The 23,689-nt window shown below is 39.7% G+C and overlaps 1 protein-coding gene and 1 pseudogene across 6 annotated transcripts in view; one reads left to right on the top strand and one right to left on the bottom strand.

Moving 5' to 3' along the window:
- The window catches only part of LOC148773765 (uncharacterized), a 40,015-nt pseudogene extending 35,957 nt beyond the window's left edge, over positions 1-4,058 (bottom strand). The window contains exon 1 of the transcript XR_016036489.1: positions 3,959-4,058. The product of XR_016036489.1 is annotated as an uncharacterized LOC148773765 (transcript). The remainder of the gene's footprint in view (positions 1-3,958) is intronic.
- Positions 1-23,689, top strand: part of TENM3 (teneurin transmembrane protein 3) — a 654,366-nt gene that overhangs the window by 10,166 nt on the left and 620,511 nt on the right. The window lies entirely within an intron of this gene.

Here is a 23,689-nt window from a genome sequence, read left to right as displayed (position 1 = left end):
TTGCAAAGTCTATAACTCACTTTGGAAATTCTAAATGTTGACACAAAGCAAAATATTAGCTCTTAGTCTTGGAGATTGTTACTAGTACCTTTGGGGAACTGTTTTATTGTTTATTGTTTTTTTCTTTTTTAAAAAAACAGTCATGTCATTCCTCTAGAGTATTTCTTATTTAATTTTAAGACTGAAACATAAGCACGTTTTATTTAGAAATAGATAAAATTATTTGTACACATTAGGCTTTAAAGTATCTCAGTGTGTTCTGGGTGAAGTTTTGATTCTTTTAGGATTAAGATTCATTGGTATAAATGGCTAATTTTGGTTGAGGAGTGTTACATAGTTTTTAAGTCCTCGTTATTACTTTTAAAAGAATATCCCATCAGGAAGAGGAAGCTTTGTGGATAAGCTGCCACTCTTTGATGAAGGATTATACATTCTCCCCTAAATCTGTGATCCCAGAGTCTATTACACAGTGGTTTTATCAAGTAGCACTAGACTAGCCTGGCCAGCATTTCATTTCCTTTAAAAAGTTAATTGGTTCCTTTTCTAAATCTAATATTTATGTAGAACTGTAGTCTAAACATGTGTTTTAGGCATTGACAGATTCAACTCCTAAAATCTGAAGATTCATAATTTGATGCAAGATAATGAAGCCTGAGAAGTTTGGGAAGATACTTTTCCCTTCTACCAGATGACCAGTGAACTAACTGATTATTGCCTGGTTCTCAATCCTTTAAGTGGTTTGCGTACTCAGTGAAGTTTTCTGGGTCCGTGACCCGATTGAAGTTCTTTGTAAGCTTTCTCCTTGTTAGTAATAGTGAGGGCAACTTGAGAAATAAGTAAAAGCATATAAAAATGAAGCTGTCACATATTACAAAGGTTATAGTTAATTTTCTCTGAACATTTATTTAAAAAGTGAGCATGTTTTGGTCAGAGATTTTTTTTTAAAGAAAGAATTATCCTCTTATTTTATTATATTCCCATTTAGAATGAACAATTCTAAAGATAATTGTGAGAGAAGGGTGTCATGTTCAAAGGAGACCTTTTTTTGTCAAAGAATGCGTTAAATTGAGTGGTCAGGCAGGACCATTAATTGTATTTATATTTGTATCAGTTTTTACTCAGTGTCAATCATAGAAGACCATTTCATCCTGTTCAAGAATCAAATATGAGTTAAGACATTTTCATTGTAAAACATAAGTGATGCCACCAAAAAGGCATAATTTATTATAGACAATTAATTTACCTTAATAAATGGGTTCATATTTCTGAGCCTTATAGCTTCTAAACATTTAATGAGAGTAGCAAAGTTTACTGTAAAAATTGAAAAGTGAAGAAGTAACTTTTTTTTTTTACAATTAAATAATTCTGGTTTTTCTATACTTATTCATTGAAACATACAGTGTAAACTTCAGATGACTTTATAATGTTCATATCCTATTCTGAGTTATTATCCTTGTAAGATTTTATGTATAGATAAGTATATATCCATTCTGAAAGATATGTGACTCAAATATTTTCTATTTTTAGATATTAAATTGAAAGTATTTGTAAGGAAACTACTTTAAAAATTATCTTTCATGATCACTTTAATATGACAATTGCTTTTTCAAGCCTTTATAAAAGATTCTAGACTTTTATAATTGAAATATGATGTTAAAAAATAAATACTACCTAAAACTAGCAAGAGATAAGGAAGTTTCAGTTAATAAGGTTTTTAGAAGAACAAGAATTTAAATAAAACTATAAATTATTTTATATAAATATTGTCCACATGTCCAGTTTGTCATCAGTAAGACACAGGTTTAATGCATTTTTAAATTAATAGCCTGTTTTAAAAACAATCATCATGTTTACCATTTCTGATTCTTAGAGTATTTCTGTTTTCATTTTGCATATAAAGAAGTACAGATTAAGGATTTTAAAGAGCAGGCTTTCTTTCTATCTTTCATCAGCTCTGTAGCTGAACCCTGACAATCCCCTTCTTCATTATTCTAAGCCACTATCAGATTCTAATCTTTGCTGTCTCCACAGCTGTTTGAGGATTTTTTTTTTGCAAATGTAATTACAAATGCATGTGTTTTATGCACCTCACTTCCTGTCAGTGTGGATAAAGAGAGTAGGACAGTGGTGTGTGTAGGTCCATGGATGATTCTGTTCCTTTTCAGATCATATGTCAGCGGTTATTAGGAAGAATTGCAAGAATTAAAACACAACAACTTTGACTTCACTGATACTGAAAAATAAAAATCACTGAAAATTTAATAATTTCTCCAGAACAAGTACATTTTTATGGACTTATGCGCCACTAAATCAAGTGGTTACACACATTTCCACGGGTCATTTTTCTAAAGTGATGGTCACAATTTAAGCAAATCACTATAGTTCTTTTTCACTTTTTAAAAACCCATTAAAACCAATAAAAATATGACATTGTAGAAAGAAATTTATTAATCTCTTGCATTTATTTTGATGTATCCAGTTGGGAAATGATCAATGTCACTTGAGCCCTTAACAAATGTACAGTGATTTACCCGTGTAGATATTAGAGTGCTTTTTGAAAGAAATTCAACATATTTGCTTGCATTAATATTATTTATAGAACAGAATTGGAAACTGTAGCTATATATAGCCTTGCTGCTGCTGCTGAAGCTAAGTCGCTTCAGTCGTGTCCGACTCTGTGCAACCCCATAGACGGCAGCCCACCAGGCTCCCCCGTCCCTGGGATTCTCCAGGCAAGAACACTGGAGTGGATTGCCATTTCCTTCTCCAATGCATGAAAGTGAAAAGTGAAACTGCTCAGTTGTTTCCAACTCTTAGCGACCCCATGGACTGCAGCCTACCAGGCTCCTCTGTCCATGGAATTTTCCAGGCAAGAGTACTGGAGTGGGGTGCCATTCCTTCTCCATATATATAGCCGTAAGTCATGTTAAGTTTGTCATCTTTAGAGGACAGGCTGTCTTTATCTGTAATCTCTCCCTCTTATATAATATCAGAATTATTTCCCATCTCTGAGTATAGCAGGATTGGCTGATCTCTAGGAATACGTACAGGTACTAACTGAGATCAGAAAAGTGTAGAAAATCATTGAGGTCACTATCTACAAAGATGTTGTGTATATACACAATTATTTTTGTTTCCTTCTTATTGGAGACTATAGAGAATATCTGTTGCCTGGTGAAAATTCTTTGGAGTACAGGGAGTCAGGATGAGGTTATGGGTGAGTCAGGCTTCTTTTGGAGAAGATAGACATCATGCGTAATCCATCATTTTTCAACTTCTTTTCATGTATGCCTCCTGAGTGTGGGAAAAGGTATTCAAATCATCAGGCCAAAATACAAAAAATGCCTGGTTTCATGTTTAGTTTACCCTCAAGGAAGCTTTTAATAATAGTTCAAGGAAAGAACTGTACTATTTACTGCTCAAAACTTTAAAAAATTTACCCTTTTATATTTAATATATTAGAAAGCAATAATGAACCACTGGCATCATACCTGTAAAAATTACAAGGGTATATAAACTCCATAAAGCTCTTCCTTAATTTGAATATCTCTCTTCACTTTTAGCGTGTACCCTGATTTGCAAGGCCATTTTTCCACTGCCAGTTCATTTAAATCAAACCCCATGTGATTTGTGAGTGTTCTGTGTCCAAGCAACTATGTTCTAGGTGAGATTAAAGGGCGTAAGACATGATCTTAGATCCCTAGAAGTTTTCACTTCTGGTTGGGCGTGATATAAAAGGTAACTGACAGTCATTAAGGTTGTTAAGAAAGCCAAAGGAGGTGATGAAAAGATTACTACTGTGGTCAAATTGTACTCTAATAGCCCATGAAATTTTGAAATGCCAGAGAACTTAAGGGAATACTGAAACTTAAGAGTTTTCTAGCAATGGAAACACCATACAGGCCTTAGCAGTACCTTGAAACTCTATGGAACATTAGAAAGCACCCTGGGAGATAACCGCTAACACACATCAGAAGTGCCAGGGGGCTCACAGATTCTGAAAGGACTAGACAGATGATTGAATCAGAACAGAAACCTTCTCCACCCCACACACGCATGGCCACCGACGCCCCCAGAGAGGGGCTTCGGGAGCCAGTGACCTGGGAACAGCAGAGGCTGGCCATCTGCTGCCTTCCCGGTGGAGTCATCTGGCAAATTGTTTATCGCGCACTTGCCCACACCCACCCCGTGAAGACGGAGACCCCCCTCTCCAGGGCTTGGCACAGCCGCAGCTTGGAGCACAGCGCCTGGCCCCGAGGAGGCCCTCAGTAAATAATTGATACGGGGTTGAAACCTGCCCTCACTCCACATCAGCGTCAAATCGCTTCCTTTTCCAAAAGGCTTGTGGCCTCTAAACTCAGGTCTCCCTTATCTGGGACCACTCAAGTCCCGAAAGTGCGGGATTCTATTATTTTCAGATTGCCTGCGATTCCTGTTAAACCTGTAGTGCCAAGAAGAGGGGTCAGCCTTGAGCTGGGAACAGTAAGAGTGGCTGCGGCCTGTGGAACTCCAGAAAGAGACAGGTGTAGGTGTACAGAAGTCAGGGCACTCCAGGAGAGGGAACCAGAACAGCAAAGAGAGATCAAGAGATCAACACCAACCAGTGACTTCTTGAACAGGTGACAGCAGTGCTGGCAGGTAACCCGGATGAGTGCAATTGACCGGGTAATTTGCACGTCACGTTTTCAGGTCTCCACAGATTCCTTTGAGTAGGCGCTTTCATATTCCTTAATGTATGTAGTTCTCTGTGTTTTTCTGTTTTTCCACTTTGTAAAGAGATGGAGGGACAGAGGAATGTTTCATTGGTATGAGAAAAAGCAAGGGAGTGAGTTTGATAATAAGTGGCATTGACACAGCCCCAGAGTCAGAGACGCGGGGGTGATGGACTCTGTGCGCTGCAGAGCGTGGGCTTCGTTGGAGAGGGGACACCCCGCCATACCTCTCGACTCATCTCTGCTGCCGTGTGGAGGTGAAGCAATGTTGCCAGATTGTGAGATTTTTCAAGAAATGCCAGAATATGAATTATATTGAATGCTGGCTCATAAAAAAAAGAGAGGAAAAAAAAAACAATAAACCACACAACACACAGATAAAACACAACATGGCTGAGGCTGGATTTGACAGTTGGGCCACCGCTTTGCAACCTGTGATGTGGAGGCAGCTCTCTGCATATGTATTTGGTGGGGGAGGGGGACCACGGGTAAGCAGAGGGTCTCCCCGTGGAGAAATCTGCCTTGAGTTTGGAGAGAGAGCTTCGGTCCAGATTGTGGAGTATCTTAAATGTCATCCTCTTCTCCCCACTTTGGAGAAGAACACGTTTTCAGTTTGCAGTACACTTTTCCCTGCTTTAAAACAGAAACCAGGGCTGCCAGCAAGCCTTCTGGAAGCGTTTCTCATGCCGAGGCAGCAAAGGGTTAAGTGACAGGAACGAGTTACACTTGGACCCTTCCGACCCACTGCTTCTCTCCTGCATCTAGTCTTCTTCCCATCAGGACAGGATAGACTAGGTCTTGACACCCTTAACACACCTATACTTCACGGAGAACTCCAGGCGCCAGCTGTAGCTAATGTGTTGTTTGTTCAGTCGCTCAGTCGTGTCCGACTCTGCGACCATGTGGACTGCAGCACTCCAGACTCACCTGTCCTTCACTATCTCCCAGAGTTTGCTCAAACTCATGTCCATTGAGTCGGTAATACCATCCAACTATCTCATCCCTCTGTCACCCTCTTTTCCTCCTGCCCTCAATCTTTCCCAGCATCAGGGTCTTTTCCAATGAGTTGGCCCTTCGCATCAGGTGGCCAAAGTATTGGGGCTTCAGCATCAGTCCTTCCAATGAATATTCAGAGTTGATTTCCTCTAGGATTGATCCTAAAGGTAATCCTATAGGAAATCAACCCTGATTAGCTAATCCTAAAGGAAATAGCTAATGTCATTTTTTTGTATGAAATTTGAATATGGTCTGAATCTAGATTCTAAAATCTACAGGAAAAGGAAAATCCAAAGTTAGCATGGTATCTTGGGTTAGGGCATGCCCATGGTCTTCACTGAATAAAAAGAACACTTAAGAATCCTATGGCACAGCGTTTTTCATTGTCTTGTGGTTTCTGAGTTGGGCTCTGGCCCTAACCGGTTTGCTTAGATCCCTTTCCTGTCATTTATTTGCTCTGTGATCTTGGCTCCCTCCCCTCCATCTCTGAGCTTCACGTCCCCACCTGAACAGCAGGTTGGTAAGAAGGCGGGTGACACTGCCATCGTAAGCAGGCTGGCAAGTGCCCTGCACTCAGACCATGCCAGGCGGTGAGGACTTCAGTCATTGGAGTGGCTGTTAGTAGAACCTTAGAGGGAACACTGAGCTCACTGGGATAGCTTCCTGTAGGTTTTGGAGCCAGATTTGGTTAGTTTCACCTTCATGAAACTGAGATGCTAACAGCGTACCCGCGTGAAGGCTGGTTGTGAGGAAGAAGTGAGACCAGGCATGGAGAGGGCTCGTGCAGTGTCTGATATGTTGTGAGCCCTAGATAGCCCGTGCGAGCGTGTGAGCGTCTCAGGAGACGGCCACACCCTTCTCCAGCAGCCAGACTGGGCCATTGTTCGCTCTAAATTAGGTAAAAATAACAACAAAAGCAGTCATGGGGCTGGCCCCTAGAATTCTACTTTGAATTTGAATAAGTCTTGATTGTGATGATTCTCTGACCTGCCAAGTTACTGAAGACATGTCGTGTGTTTAAGGGGAGGCGCTGGCCTGTGGATACCCAGAAAAGTGACAGCATGCCATGTCTTACCCATGGAGGGACATACACAGCACGGATGAGAACAGTGGTCCAGAATCGCATAGAGAAGAAAAGGGGACAACGCATGTGACACATTTTGCAAATACTTATGGAAACAGGTGAAAAGATTTTTGACCTTTCAAGGAGTGTAAGATTCATCTTTAAAATTTACACATCTAATAATGGCAGACAACTGGGATATTTTATGGTGGAAAATAGCTCTGTCTTGACAGGGTCAGCGTTTTAAGTATAGTTTTGGTTCATTTTTTTAAAAGTGGATCTCTGTGATCACCTTTTTTCCACCTTACCTTTGGAATGACCTAAGTATGTGCTACGTTAACCACAATCTTTTGAAGATTCCAGGAAATTTTTCCTTGAAATTTGGTGGCCAGCAGGACATCCCTAGAGGTCCAGTGGTTAGGGCTGCACTTTCCAATGCAGGGGGTGTAGGTTTGACCCCTGCTCAGTGAGCTGAGCCTCTCATGGCCTTTTTCAGCTCTTAATCTCGTCATCGAGTTCTGTTTATTAAGCATCTCTTTGAGTCCAGTGTCAGTTTAGGCTCTGTGAGAAAAGAGTGCAAAAATATAGAATATTTTAGGAGTCCCAAAGGAATGTATAGTAATTAGACAGTAGTACTAACGATGTGGAGCTGTATTAAATTGGATGATGTAACGCAGTCTCTATACTCCACAGGAACACAAGGCACAAGAGAGCAACACGGAGGGTGGGGTTAGTTCACTGTCACCTCAACTCCACCATTTCCACTACAGTATTCCTGGCCTCAGGCTCGAGGAGTCAGGCTTCCCCTGCTGTATTAGCACCCTCTTGAGCACAGGTGCAGAAGTGTAAGAACCATCTTCCAACAACCCTGTTCTTCACCGCGCATCTTCCAACAACCCTGTTCTTCACCGCGCATGCTGCGCATCCGCCAGCAGCTCCTGTCAATACTCCCTCGGCTGGGTTTCTGAAGCCGCCACTGCTTTCCCTCCTCCCCACCAGCTCCCTCGTTCGGCTCTCATCATTCTTCATCTCGATGGTGCAGATAGGTGTCTTCTAGCTGGGCTTCCCGTCACCAGGTCTCTCGTGTCACTAGTCCATTTTCCTAGATTGCCCCATAGAGAATTCTTCCTAATCTTCTGATCTAAGCGTGTCACTCTCCTGAACTCACGCTGGCTCCTCTTTACCTGCAGGAGGAAGTCCAGATTTCTCAGCATGGCCCTTGGGGTATATTCTGCATGGTGTGGCCAGGACCCTGCTGACCTGCCTCCTAGTGGGTCTCTGGTGCGCAGAGTGCTGCACACAAGTCCGCTTACTCTTTTCCCAAGCACAGGACAAGCCTTCCCTTTCTCTAGGTACCAGGTGAAACACTCTCCGTGAAAGTGTCCCATGACTGTCAGCAGGATTCCTGGTTCATCTTTCTTTCTCTGCCCCTATAGTATAGCTGCTGCTGTTGCTGCTGCTAAATCGCTTCAGTCGTGTCCGACTCTGTGCAACCCCATAGACAGCAGCCCACCAGGGTCCCCGTCCCTGGGATTCTCCAGGCAGGAACACTGGAGTGGGTTGCCATTTCCTTCTCCAATGCATGAAAGTGAAAAGTGAAAGTGAAGTCGCTCAGTCGTGTCCGACTCTTCTCGACCCCATGGACTGCAGCCTAACAGACTCCTTCGCCCATGGGATTTTCCAGGCAAGAGTACTGGAGTGGGGTGCCATCGCCTTCTCTGCTATTGTATATAGCATTTGTAGGTAAATGCTATTTATCATTTACCTCATTCTGCACTTTCAGTTTATTAGATTGAAAGAGTTCTAAGGAAGGAATGTAAAGATCATACAAGGAAGCATCTTATTTTAAAATGGGACAAAACCAAGGCTGAGATAAATAAGTAGCCAGGTAGCTCAGTGGTTAAGAGTCCACCTGCAATGCAGGACACTCAGTTCCAATCCCTGAGGAAGATCAGGAAGACCCCCTGGAGAAGGGAATGGCAACCCACTCCAGTATCCTTGCCTGGAGAGTCCCAGGGATAGAAGGGCCTGGTGGGCTACAGTCCATGGGTTCGCACAGAGTCAGACATGACTGAAGTGCCTGAGCACAGAGCAGACTAGCCATGCATGCCTTTTAGCCATCCTTGCACTTGATCTCAGCAACATCCTCCATGAAGGGCTGGCTTCCCTTTGCCCTGTGACACCTTTCCCTACCTCTCCCTGCATCTTAGCTGCTCCTTCTCTGCTGCAGTGGTGTCCTGGCCTCCTCTAGTTGGCCCACAAATACCGGAGTTCCCCAGAAACCAGCCCTTAGCCCCACTTTCCCAGCGTATCAGTTCCCCCAACCGCCGTGGTATCACTGATTCCCATGGTTTCAGTGCCGACCCGTAGGTAGACAGTTCACAGTGATTCCACTCAAAACATCTCCTAGCCAAAGATCTGTGTGTCTAGGGGACCTTACACTTTATCATCTGAACGTGGAGAATTTGAGAGTGGAAGTGGGCTGGAAATGGTAAGATACCAGCAGAGTGAGCACACACTGAGGTAGTCCTGGGCCAGCACATCCATCCCTTGGTCACGCTGGGCACATGGAAGTGCTTGGCATAGGCTCTTAGGTGTGTCAAGTGCTCCTAAAGCTAACGTGAGAGCTGGACTTGGGATCTCTCCCTGAACACCTTAGCCTCTCCCACTGACCCCAAATGCAGGGGATGATACGACTGTCCGCCTATTATCAGAGCAGAGAGCTTGGCCATTTCCTTCACTGCGCTCCCTCTTCCGGTTCATCCCAGTGTCTAGTTTATTCTTACGCGCTTTCTAAATGCTTCATGAAACCATGTGCTTCTTTGGTCTCCACCGCCTTGCTAATCTGGGGTCCTGTGACTTCTGGATGGGAGCCTTTCAGGAGCTTCCTGATTGGTTCATTGGCAGTCAGTCTGGACCCCTCTCCAGCTCACTGTCTACATCACAGCTAGAGCGATCTTTGAAGTATTCAGAAAGGATGCTCTCCCCTTGCTTAAGACAACATATAATACAGCCCTCCTCATTATGTCTTTCTTTCTCACTTGATTATGAAGCCCATAAAGCCAGGGACCTTGCTGTTTGCTCTCTGTTTCATCAGTGACATGACATGGCACATCATACGTAGTCCTTGATAAACTCTTACTGCTTAAATGGATAAGTGAATGAAAGATCCAGCATTCTAAAACCTGACTTCTGCCTGCTAGTTCTAGAGTCTCTATATTCTTTTCCCCCTAAAGATTTTAACCATCTTGAATGTGGAGGCTGGGTCATTCTATTATTTACTGTTTTATTCTTTCTCATTTTGGAAAATGGAACCTTCCTGTCTACTCTGTGTTGATTCAGTAATTTTTAACCATAACTACACCCAAGAATCAGCTGGGGAGCTCTCCAAACACACCAGTGCCAGGATTTCACTCCCGACTGATTAATGAGACTCTCTAGAGTTGGGACCTGGTCATAATCAGTAAGTTTAAAGAGTTTCCCAGGTGTTTCTAAAGCCCAGTCAGGATTGGGAAATCATTGATTTAAATCTATTCAGCCTTCAAGTTCCATCTCAAACATGATCTCCTCCAGGGAAACAGGGGTCTCTGATTTTTTTCTAAAGACTTACTCGCGTGTAGTGGAGCAATTGAATGGTCAAGACTTAACTTTTTTAGGATTTCTCTTCCTACATTAGGTTGAGATTGTGCATTATATTTAGGAAGCATCTGATGTTGGAGAAGCTACTTTATAATTTCCTTTTATTTGACCCCTGTGCACTTGTCATTTTGCAAAAAGACTTAGGAGGCATAAGCAAGATCAGTCTTATAAACTGATCTGGGATTTGTGCCTGCCACTGTGACTGGACATGACAGCAAATTTTCTTATGAATTCCATCTGAGTCCTGACCCTCTGGTCAGCTGTCTTGAGTCACATGGTCAACTGAGGCCCAGATACACGTGGTCCATGCTCATTTTGGGGGAGCGAGCTAAGCAGATGTCTTCTTAAACTACTTAGGACACCAGCTTTCCGTCAGGATCTCTGAGACCTTTAGGAAATGTTCTTACAGCTGCTCAATTCTATTCTGTTTGCAGCGTGCAGCAAGTTGAATAGAAACCAAAAAGCAGGCTGAGTGAGTCATCTTTCTCTCATCCTTTGTGGGTGGGGCAGGGGCAGGTGGAAAGGCAAATTCTTACACGTATGCCTGTGGCCATTAACCTGGTGACTCCACTGACCCCACATTTAGCCTGCTAAAGGATCTTACATATAGTGCTGCTGTTTTGCAAGGATGTTTTCCCACAGGCATAATACAATAGCAGGTTTTTAAAACACAGCTTCTTCAGGTTCAGCAGCAACTTTCTACAGGAAACTAAAAAGGCAGATAACTTCACAGCACCTTTTCTTAAACTCGTTCTCTTGCACTTTGGTGCTGCTGTTAGAACTGAAGGTAGAGGGAAGAGACCCCAGAGCCAACTGCCTTTCAGCACCAATGAATCCTGAAGCGTCCTTTTTAGGGGCATCATCCTGTGGAGCCAATTTTGCCTCATTTTGCAGCTTCCTAGGGAATCTTTGTGGCAGTTCACCCCCAAACCATAAAACAGTTAGTAAAAATGCCCAGACTATGGAAATAATATTTTGAGTAGTTTTCTGGGGAACTTTGAAATTTATTTCTAATTACTGCCACCTTTTAAAAACACACAGATGTTTACAGAGGTATCATTATTTATTTAATTGCTAATTTAAGACAAAATATCAACAAGGTAGAGAGAAGCATATTTTGAACTAAGTTGGTGTAGTGGATGGCATTACATGTTAACTTTAGAATGGGATATTAAAATGAATTATCTATAAAATGGAGCTAATCAGATGTGGGCTTTGGGGTGCTCTCTATGCTTAGCGATGGATCCCCAGAAGCTAAGTGGACTTCAAGTTCAGTATTTATGTAAAACCTCCAAGATAACTGTGTCATCTTTGCCGGGGCTCAAGTTGACTGACTACAATGGCTGGCATTTTCACTGTTCTCACACTTATAAAAATAAAATCAGAAAGCAGGAGAGGATACAGAAAGACATCTGGTAGTACAAAATGAAGGCATTTATCAGAAAGGATGACTTTTTTCCTCTTGAAAACTATAGAAAGTTTGTTTCTTCCAATTATGCTTAGAAGTATAGATTTCACATAATTAGGAGAAAGTTGAATGAATAACGGGAACTTGAAATACGTGGTTTGTCTTGGATAAAAAAGGAGTGTAACTTTATTTCTCTGTTAAATAGTTTGCCTCAATATATTGATTATGCTAATTCACAATCTAAGTGTATAATTAGCTTCAGGAAGTATATCAAAGGGATAGAATTTGATAAAGAATGGAGTTCCACACTAAGAAAGAATTCTTGTCCTTACCTAAGGAAATGACTTATTACTTCCCTTGTAGAGCTACACTTGTTTTATGATATAGGTTATCAGTATGTGCATTAAATTTGGATAATAATATAATGATATTTAGTAAAATGGACAAGCTTGAATTTCCACTCATACTTTATCCCTTTCATAGCTAGGTGAGTTATAGATAATTATAAATTAAAGAGACTAGATTCAGAAGCTGCACATGAAATTAACCACAGCATCATCTTACTGTTCTCTTTCAGTATTTGTAAGTCACTGTTGTGAGTGTATTGTTGTGACTAACCACCACCCTCTCCGCCAAATAAAGTCGTCTTCATAAAGGCAGCATGCTGTATATACAAGTTTAGAATGTAGCTTTAAATGTGACACAGACTGTACGTGTGCGAGCTTGTTCTCATTTGGGTAATTTGTGTTGAATTTTCTTCTCTAAACTGATGCCTTTTAGTGCTTCGATCAATCTTCCGATTTTATCTTTTCATTTGTGTGGACAATTTTCCATTTATTATGTGTTCTCAAGAAAGAATACACTATGGACAATTACTTATGACATTTGTCTAATTTAAAAAATATTTCTTTGTGTATATATTCACAAGCTTAAAAATTATTCATATAGTTCATAGCGATTGTGGTTTAAAATGAGAATTATATGGGGGAAATACATATGTATTTATATGTGTAATATACTATATATACATTTATAATATATAAATGCATTTATAAATATATAAATGTATATGTGTGTACATACATACATATTATATATGTACTTATTCATACTATATATAAGTATGCAGCATATATGTACACACATGTATATGTACACACATATACATTTGTGTTGATGGATTTCACCTCCAAATGTCTGTACATTTGACTACCATTAATCAATGCTTCTTGAAGATTAATTAGATTAGATTAATTCATAAATCAAGTGATTGAAGCCTGAAGTCTAGCTAGTTAGGTTGGTTAATTCTGTCCCCTCAGATAGATTAACTGAATACAAAATTTGCAATGCAGCATTTCAGAAGACCCTGCCAATTCTATCATCAGCTTTAGACATTTATTGTAAAGATCGTTTTAAAGTCTAATGGAGGAGACATGAGGACTGTCCCCAAAATTCAAATCTGGGTGCAGTTCAGATCTGCACCAGGAAAAAAAGTCTCAAGACAGACTTAATTCTTCTGAAGAAAAAAATATATAATTTACCACCATCTAAAATATTGATGAAGATATATGTGAGGGTTTTTAGAAGAGATTTTATCCTACATTTTGTATCAGAAAATGCTGTATTTTTAAAATCTTTCTTTTGCCCAAATCAAATAGAATTTCCAGTATCAATGAAAAACTTATGATTTTGGACAATTTTGTTTACCAAATGTCTAGTGTGGGATATCTCTGATGGAATAATCACTTCCAGTGTAATTTACTACAGGTTTGTTAACAGCAAAAGACCTCTCTGTTGGGGGTTAAGAATATTTAATCCTTTAAAGCTGACATATATAACATGTAGCTATGTCAGCTACAGCTGTTTCTAAACATCAGTAACAAAATTATAGACAGGTTTTGAAGCTTCTGTGGTGGGAATGAATACATCTGAGGATTCAACTTGCTGACAGTGTTTATGTAATTTAATCTTACCATCTGGTAGAAAGTAAACATTTTTTTTTTATAAAATTAAAGTTTATAAAGTGAATCTCTTATACTTTCCAATTGTTGTGAGTGACACATTTAAATGTAGTTTCTGGAAAAATGAATGGAGATTCCATATCCACTATTTTGAGATGAATACTGGATTGCAGTTAATGTTGCACTTTCAAATCTGCATTAGCTCCTTAAACAGTAAACAAATGGGTGCTTCGGCTAAAAAGCCTGTTTCATGCTACTTGCGTTCCTCTAAGATAGCATGCATGTTTTTCTTCTTTCCATTTTACACAAAAGAAACCAAGATTCAGCAGTGTTTCTGAGATTATGTCAGTGATCTCAGAAAAACTGATGCCACAAATAAAATACATTGCTAAACTTAAATGATTTCTTCTCATCATTCCCTGATTTTTTCTGTTACATAGTAATAGTTATACAGTATACATTTAGCTACAATGTGAGTGGCATAATTCAGTATGTTCACTTTGCAAGTAGCTCCTTTCCCTTTTCGTAGAAGTCGGCAAATTAGGCGATTTGTGAAACTGACAAGTCTACAGACCCTGCCAAGTTCAAACTTTATAAATCTGACCTAGACATTTTCCTTGAAAGAAATACATAGGCTGATGGACTTTTGTGTTTATAGTTGCACCCTGTGTTAAATTGAAAGTCTATACTCTATGTTGATGTAATAAAATTTAATTAGTTGTAAGTCAGGTTTTGGTTTAGTGGTAATTAGTTTAGTGTATAATTATTACATCTAATAGCAATCTGAAATCTGCAAGCATTTTGATCTTTTTCCAAGTTAAAGAAAAAAAAAAACCCTGAAAGATTTATAACAGAAATAGCAATAATGAAATCACATTAGCTAATTTCATTAGACAAATTATGGACAATGTTAACTGGCAACATAAAATTTTGGTGATGATATACGTGTATCATGCTGAGCTAGTATATAAAATATTTTAAAATGAATTTTTTTCTTATTAAACATAAAGCAATCTAATGTGACTTTTGATGTTTCTTATTTTTTTTAATGCATTGCCTATAATTTTACATAACATAATGTTATTCATGTAAAAACTATCCCAGGAAGTCATGTAAAAACTATAGTATTATGATTGTCAGGCTTTACAAATCAAGGAGCTTTTATTTAAAAAAACTTGAAAATCATCTTTAATTCATTGAGTTCTGACAAATATTCCCAATTTTACTTGTACGTATTGCATACTTTCAACAGGATACAAAGTAGTTTGCAGCGGAAAAAATAATTACACAAAAGTACACTAATTAAATAGATCTTCACAAACTTTTTAAGTTAGTAAGTTAAATAAAGTTAAAAATGTACTGTCTGTCTGAATTACATAGGAAGTATTGTATTTAACTGATCTATTTGTAGCAAAGAGTAAATGGAGGCCATAATATTTACTTTTGCCATTTTCTTATCTTTTGCAATCCTTTTCTCTAATAGGAGCACTGTCTTTTCATATATGATCTAAGTACCATCTCATTTCAATTTTTAAATTGTGTTTAAAACCTTTTGTTTCCTGCAAATTTATTGTTACTGTTAAAATTTACAGCCCAGATAAATATGCTGTAATCCACAACGCAGTTCAGTACCAAGTGTGTTCTCCACATCAAAGATCATGTGTCTCATTGTTAATCTGTTTGAATTTAAAATGTTTAGCTTAAAGATGAGAGATTCAATAACTAGTGTGTATTGTGAAGAGTGCCACCTCTGTACAAGTGGCTGAGTTGGTATCAAAAGGCTATTATATAGTTTTAAATGAATTTTTATAGCTTACTAACTGATTTTTATAGAGAGAACTAAAGTTTACTACAAGTGTATGGAAAAGAAATTTTCGATTTCTTTGATAATATTTCTTTCTTCGTCATTCTATTTTATTAGTAAAGGGTCTATTTTGACTTCAAAAGAGGTCTTATGATCATTTCCATTTGGCAAGGAGAAAGAAGTGATTTGAAATAAAATATTCATGAACTGACATAATTAAAAATATTAACGGAGACATCTAAATTGGCTTTACAGTACACCATTATAAATATTTATTTAGTCATTTCAAAATGTCTGTTGTGATGTACACATTTTACATAGGATATCATTTCAATGTTTTAAAATTTGATTTTATATTTATTTAAGTTGAATTTATAAGAACACATGCTCTTGTGGCATTAATGCTGAGTCTTTATACAAGAAGTATTTAAGGCAGACCTAGTAGGTGAACAGTGGCACCCCACTCCAGTCCTCTTGGCTGGAAAATCCCATGGACGGAGGAGCCTGGTGGGCTGCAGTCCATGGGGTCGCGAAGAGTCCGACACTACTCTTCACGACTTCACTTTCACTTTTCACTTTCACTCATTGGAGAAGGAAATGGCAACCCACTCCAGTGTTCTTGCCTGGAGAATCCCAGGGACGGGGGAGCCTGGTGGGCTGCTGTCTATGGGGTCACACAGAGTCGGACATGACTGAAGCGACTTAGCAGCAGCAGTAGGGCAACACCCTGGAAGAGGAAATGACAGCCCACTCCAGTATTCTTGCCTGGAGAATTCCATGGACAGAGGAGGCTGTCCATGGCAGGCTCAGTCTGTGAGGTCGCAAGAGTCAGACACGACTGAGCAACTAACACACACCCAGTTGGTGAACAACACAGAACTGAGGGAGATAGAAAGGATGCTAAGAGGAGACCACCCCCACCCCAACCAGCAGACAGTCTTCAGCGTGAGATACATGCTTATTGAAGTTAGCAGTACAAAATATTATATAATCAGGTGCCAAGTGAGAGGGATTTAATAAAAGATGAAGTTGGATTGTTGCTTGAGGCTATTTCTCAGTAGAGGTACCATCCATTCTTAGCTTGGTAATCAACCTTATAGAAATTTGACTTCCTCCTTTTTCTGGCTGTGGAACCAAATACACAAGGTCATCCTTAATAAATCCATGATCTGTTTACTAATTTATATTGGGGAATAACCCTGTGTCCAAAATGTTTTTATTGATTACCTTGAGAACTGGCAATCAGAGCACCCAAAAAAACTGAAAAAACTCTCATCATAAAGTTACTGGGTAAATTTAAAATTTATTCCTTCATCAGTTCAATAAGTTACTGGTTGATTCCTACTATGTGCGAAGATCCATGTTAAGTTCAGTGAGAAATGGAATACCTTGGTGGCTGTTGTCATCTAGAAACATGCAGAGTATTAAGATATATCTGTAGAGTCCAGACTCAAAGTAATAAACCTGATGTTTTAGTGAATATCTTACCTGAACCATGCCAGAACTTGGAGAATCCTTTCTGTGATATTATGAAACGGATATGCCTAATGTGCAGTGTATTTTAAAAATCTGTTCTGTGTACCCATGTGAATAAACACCAAGAGTTGACTTTGTAACCACGTGAATATGAAGGAAAATAAGAATCTGAAGAAGATTCTTACATTTTTTTGTCCTGGGTCTTGAGAGGAAATGTTTAAAAAAAAAAAACAAAAAACAGCCATTTCTGTTTCCAGTCTGACTCTCGCTAACTCTTATGATTCTATCAAGAGAGAGTGGAGAATGACAAGCAGGTTTGGTTTGGTTTTTAATTTTTTATTCGAATATAGTTGTTTTACAATGTTGTGTTAGTTTTTACTATACAGCAGTGTGAATCAGCTGTATTTATATACATGTATATATGTGTATATATATATCCACACACATATATATATCCCCTCTTTTTTTTTTAAAATATATGTTTAGTCAACAAATCTTTATGATGTGCCCTGAGCTAAGAATTCAGCACCTAAGAAACAGCCCTGAAGGGTCAGGGCTGACCTGGCTCCTGCCTTCATATGCGGACGGAACAGCAGAGGAAAACTTTAGTAGGAGTTGAGAATTCAGGAAAAAAGTCTGGGGAAAATATGCATTCAGTGACATGCATTTAAAAATAAGTCTTAGTTAAACCCCACCGATAAAGTTGTCTCTGGAAATAATGGCTTCCCTGGTGGCTCAGTCAGTAAAGAGTCTGCCTGCAATGCGGGAGACCTGGGTTTCATTCCTGGGTTGGGAAGATCCCCTGGAGAAGGAAATGGCAACCCACTCTAGTATTCTTGCCTCGAGAATCCCACAGATGAGCCTGGTGGGCTACAGTCCATGGGGTCACAAACAGTCGGACTCAACTAAGTAACTAACTTTCTTTCTTTCTGGAAATGCTTGGAAGAGGGAGGGTCAAAGGCCTCCGATTTAGTAAAGTCTTCAATATGGGAGCAATAAAATGATCAGAAACCAGTCCTGGGAATAGAAGTTACCTTAGGGAGTTTGTAAAATTGTCAAGGCCATGTGCATAGACATTGGCTGGTGTGACCAGCAGTTTCAAAGAAGAAAGAGTGGCAGATAATATGGAAAGACTCTGAAGAATGACGTTTGAAGGAGAGCCAAAATTGATTAGGAGAAGAGTATCATTTGCCTGTAGACTCAAGGACATGGTGGTGGGAAATGAGACCTGGAATATGGGAAATATACAATTTGTTACACAAATCTAACAGTGAAAGGAAGGTGCCCACAAGAGGAATTCCTATAGGAGGTTTAAAAATAATCTGTGGTTGAATATTAGACCAATGCCTCTCCCATGTAAGTCCTCCTCAGCTGTATCTGACAAAGATTTTTAATGTACCTTATAAATGTTGACTTTAGGATTACTTCTTTGTTGGTACCAAATAGAAAAAGTTGCTATTTTTTTTATTATATAATATATAGCATTAAGAATATAGTTACTTTTTTGTAAATCATAAACCATCATTCAAAAAACAGACTTATGTAAATTGATTACTAAAACATTACTTTTTTCCCAGAAATTAAGATTCATTTACTCAAAGATTGTGATTTAGGTATCTAATTTAGCTTGATGATGACTCAAGTATGTTGTCTTAGGAATTTTCTCTTTATCCATTAACTAAATTTTGATGCTAGGAGTTAGATTGGTTAGACTAAGAATTGTTTCCTAAATTAATAGTTTCAAATAAAAGCAAATATATATCATCTATTAGGAATTAATTTATGTACAATATAAAGTTAGAATTGATTTCTTATTTATCCTCCTTATTCTTTTGGGATTCTGGAAACACATATGTAAGTGTCTATGGCTGCAAAGCAGCTCTGGATAACTGCCTATTTTCATTTCATAGCTGGCATTGTTTTTGTGGGTTTTTTTTCCCCTGCTGCTACTGATTTCATCTTAAGAAAGCCTTCTTAGTACTAATTCTCCCCCCACCCCCTCACACACACACACACATATTTTAACAAGGAGGTTGTTCAAGATCAGATTAACTGAGTAACCCACGATAGTGGAAAAAGTCAGTTAAATACTTAGGGGGAGTAGGAGTCAGATTAAGCCCCACCAGGGAAAGAGGGACGGTTGAACTAATATTAGGAAGTAGAGAAAATAATTGAAACTGGAGAACTGTAGTCCATTAATCTGGAGGTTCCTTGTATAACCAATGATCTTTAATATCCAATTTAATGGAAGATGCTTATTTCACTTGCCAGAGCAGAAAAATTAATTGGTAGCTATAATTTAAGTTTGGTCTCCTAATTGAAAGAATGTCTAAAGGGAGGAGGAAAAAAAGAAAAACATTTTCATTCCACTCATTTTCAATTTTTAATTTCTTTTTTTTTTTTGAAAAGTTTTATTACAAGTATTGACATTTTCATTATTTCAATTGGATATTTAATTTGTTACACACTGTCGGTAAGTAGGAAAAGAAAAACCTCTTGAAAGACAGCAGACAGTTTAATGAACATGAAGTCTATTCTCTGAGTTTGCAGGGTGTGAGGAATCCACCTGTCCAGGAAGAACCTGGCATGTGACAATGTTTCGGGAAGTACATGTTAAAGCAGATACATGGTCATATATATTTTCTCTTTTTATCATGTTAGAAATTAATTTTATTAGCGACTCTTCACAACTTACTTTTTTTTTTTTTTTAAGAACGTCATTAGCAGCTGGCTATGCCATGAGTTGACTCACTGGAAAAGAGTCTGGTGCTGGGAGGGATTGGGGGCAGGAGGAGACGGGGACAACAGAGAATGAGATGGCTGGATGGCATCACCGACTCAATGCACATGAGTGTGAGTGAACTCCGGGAGTTGGTGATGGACAGGGAGGCCTGGCATGCTGTGATTCATGGGGTCGCAAAGAGTCGGACACGACTGAGCGACTGAACTGAATTGAACTGAAACCCTGATGTTGTACTGAGTGACTGATGCTCACATTTTGGGCCGTTTCTCATTTACCTGTATTACCTCAGGCCTCTGGCCCTCCTAATTTAAATATAAATATATTAATAAATATAAATATAAAGTATTTGCAGAACACAAAGTCTGCGTGTTAGTGAACACAGAAATGTTTCACAGTTTTTATGTCTTCTTTTCATTACTCTTCTGCATAATTCTAAAATCAAGACAAAATTCCTCTGAGTGAACGCACAGAAGAGCTGCCAGAATAAAGAGGCCCAGAGGAGTGTGGCCTATTTAAAACATCTGAACATAACTTAAAGAAGACCCTCCTGCTTTTTTTCCTCTGCCAAAGAGACAGGGGCAGCACAGGAAAGCTCGTGGCTGGGTCAGTGTCACTTTCTCTCCTGGCTTGAGGACGGGCGATGCCAGAGCAGTGTGTCCTCTGGAAGTGATTCCTTGCCCAGTCTGTCTTCCTGATGGCTGTGTAGGGAAAGCCAGCACAGTTGGGAAGTCCCCCATCCACTTCCAAATCAAACCCACATGTTTTTGCCTGTTTTATGCACGTGGGGTCCCATGAGTGTTTATGGAACTCTGAGGTGATGCCTCTGTGGCTCTGGGAGTAGAGATTGGTCTACACAATTGAAATGACCCACTGTCCAATAGTGAATGAACTGCTCTATGGTAAATTCAACCATTTTGTGTTATGTGGTGAATGATTTATTTGATCAAACCCAACAGTGTTGGACTGTGAAGAAAGCTGATCGCCAAAGAATTGATGCTTTTGAACTGTGGTGCTGGAGAAGACTCTTGAGAGTCCCTTGGACTGCAAGGAGATCCAACCAGTCCATTCTGAAGGAGACTGATCCTGGGTGTTCATTGGCAGGACTGTTGCTAAAGCTGAAACTCCAATACTTTGGCCACCTCATGGGAAGAGTTGACTCACTGGAAAAGACTCTGATGCTGGGAGGGATTGGGGGCGGGAGGAGAAGAGAATGACAGAGAATGAGATGGCTGGATGGCATCACTGATTCGATGGACATGAGTTTGAGTGAACTCAGGGAGTTGGTGATGGACAGGGAGGCCTGGCGTGCTGTGATTCATGGGGTCGCCAAGAGTCGGTCACAACTGAGCAACTGAACTGAACTGAACTGTGCCTTGAACAATTTAAATATCTTAGTGAATGAGCTAGGTCTTATGAAAGGTACAGGATAAATACTCTCTGCATCCATGTAGAGACCAGCATCTTCAGACACGGTAGACATGATGATTAGCAGAACAACTGGTTTCCACTTGGCATGTAGCAGATGATATTCAAACAATGAAGGATTACTTAAATGACACAGTTAGAAGATAATCTAGCATAGTGGTTAAGAGTGTGGGCTTCAAAATGAAATTACCTTGTTAACTTATGGCTCTACCATGTACTGCCTTGTGATTTGGGGCAAATTATCTACTGTCTAGATAGATAATTTGGATGGCATCACTGACTCAATGGACATGAGTTTGAGTAAGCTCCAGAAGTTAGTGATGGATAGGGAGGCCTGGTGTGCTGCACTCCATGGGGTTGCAAAAAGTCGGACATGACTGAGCGAATGAACTGAACTTATCTGCTCCCTGTAGGTTCAATGTTATCATCTTCGAAGTGAAGATAATAATAACATGTACCTCATATGTTTGTAGTGAGACTGAAAGACTCAAGTAAAGATATTCGACTCACACCTGACACATAGTTAGCACTAAGTGTCTTTTATTAGTAGCAGTATTCAGTAAGTGAACGCATAGGATATCCTTTAGTTTGGAAGTGAATATTCTTCTAGAATCACAAGTTCTAAAGTAAGCTGCTGCAATTACTTTTTAAAATAATCCCTGACATTTAAATAATGTTTTAAAGTTGGCAGGACTGTTTTCATGTAGATCTTTAAGATTTGATACACTGTTTTTGTCCAAGCCTTAGGAGATGGGCAGGAGAGATGTTGGAATTTTAGAGATGGTTGGTTTGAAGTGACCCTTAAGACTTCATGGGGAAATAGATGGAAAAACAGTGGAAACAGTGTCAGACTTTATTTTTTTGGGCTCCAAAATCACTGAAGATGCTGATTGCAGCCATGAAATTAAAAGACGCTTGCTCCTTGGAAGGAAAGTTATGACCAACCTTGATAGTATATTAAAAAGCAGAGACATTACTTTGCCAACCAAGGTCCATCTAGTCAAGGCAATGGTTTTTCCCGTGGTCATGTATGGATGTGAGAGTTGGACTGTGAAGAAAGATGATCACCGAAGAATCAATGCTTTTGAACTGTGGTGTTGGAGAAGACTCTTGAGAGTCCCTTTTACTGCAAGGAGATCCAACCAGTCCATTCTAAAGGAGATCAATCCTGGATGTTCATTGGAGGGACTGATGCTAAAGCTGAAACTCCAATACTTTGGCCACCTCATGCGACGAGTTGACTCACTGGAAAAGACTCTGATGCTGGGAAAGGTTGGGGGCGGGAGAAGAAAACGACGGAGAATGAGATGGCTGGATGGCATCACCGACTCTGTGGGCATGAGTTTGAGTGTACTCCGGGAGTTGGTGATGGACAGGGAGGCCTGGCGTGCTGTAATTCATGGGGTCGCGGAGAGTCGGACAAGACTGAGCAACTGAACTGAACTGAACTGAAGACAAGATGACCTATGAGTCAGTGATGAGTGACATGAGGCCTGGATGGCCATTGCTGGTAGTCAGGCAGCACTTAATAAAGGATCCTAGTTTCCCTTTGCCTCACATTTACCATTCATCATCAAATTGTCATTGTCAGAGACACAATCACAAGCTAAATTCTTTTTAATGAGCAGTCAGGATGATCCAGCATTGAGCCAGATGAAGTACTCCCATACACTTTCATTCTCTCAATCTGAAGAATACCTGGACTTCCTTGTCAGCTTCACACTTGAAGCCCTTCACAAGACATGTGTCCAGGCCCTGGTCCATCTGTGGTCCTTTGGATTCATCAAGCTGATGCTCTTGAATCACGCTATTTGGGGGAAATTTCTGCTATGAAACCACTCTGAAAATTCCCAAATGAGGTGGTTACAGAACTATCTTGGAATCCAGATGGAAATAAAAATGAATTTTATTTCATTTAAATTATCAGGGCTTCCCTGGTGGCTCAGTGGTAAAGAATGTGCCTGCCAATGCAGAAGACGTGGGTTCAATCACTGACATGGAAGATCCCACGTGCCACAGAGCAACTATTGAGTCTGTGCTCCAGAGCCTGGGAGCCACAGCTACTGAGCCCATGTCCTAGAGCCCATGCGTCACAAGAAAAGTCACTGCAATGAGAAGCCCGTGACTGCAGCTAGAGAGTAGCCCCACCTGTGTCAACTAGAGAAAAGCCAACACAGCAACCAAGACCCATAGCCAAAAATAATAATCAAATGTATTTTTAAATGATCAAATATTTGACACACATTTTCTTTTGTTCTACTCTCAAAACTACTGAAATGCATGTTGCTTATTGAAAGTTTCAAGGTTCGGATGAGCCTTCAGTTAAACTGCTCAAGAGAAGTCATAGGATTTAATCTCTGAGCAAAAGTTACAGATGTCTATACAACGTTTTATACATTTTGACATGAAGTTTTTGCTCCCGTAAGAGTTAGCTGCTGTTCAAACACTGTGTGTTTGATGTA

The sequence above is a fragment of the Moschus berezovskii genome, chromosome 26 (genome assembly GCF_049115385.1).
Source record: "Moschus berezovskii isolate FMDL1 chromosome 26, NW_MosBer_1.0, whole genome shotgun sequence".
Taxonomy (NCBI): domain Eukaryota; kingdom Metazoa; phylum Chordata; class Mammalia; order Artiodactyla; family Moschidae; genus Moschus; species Moschus berezovskii.
Note: the sequence above shows the minus strand (reverse complement) of the source record. Positions and strands in the feature narration are given on the sequence as shown.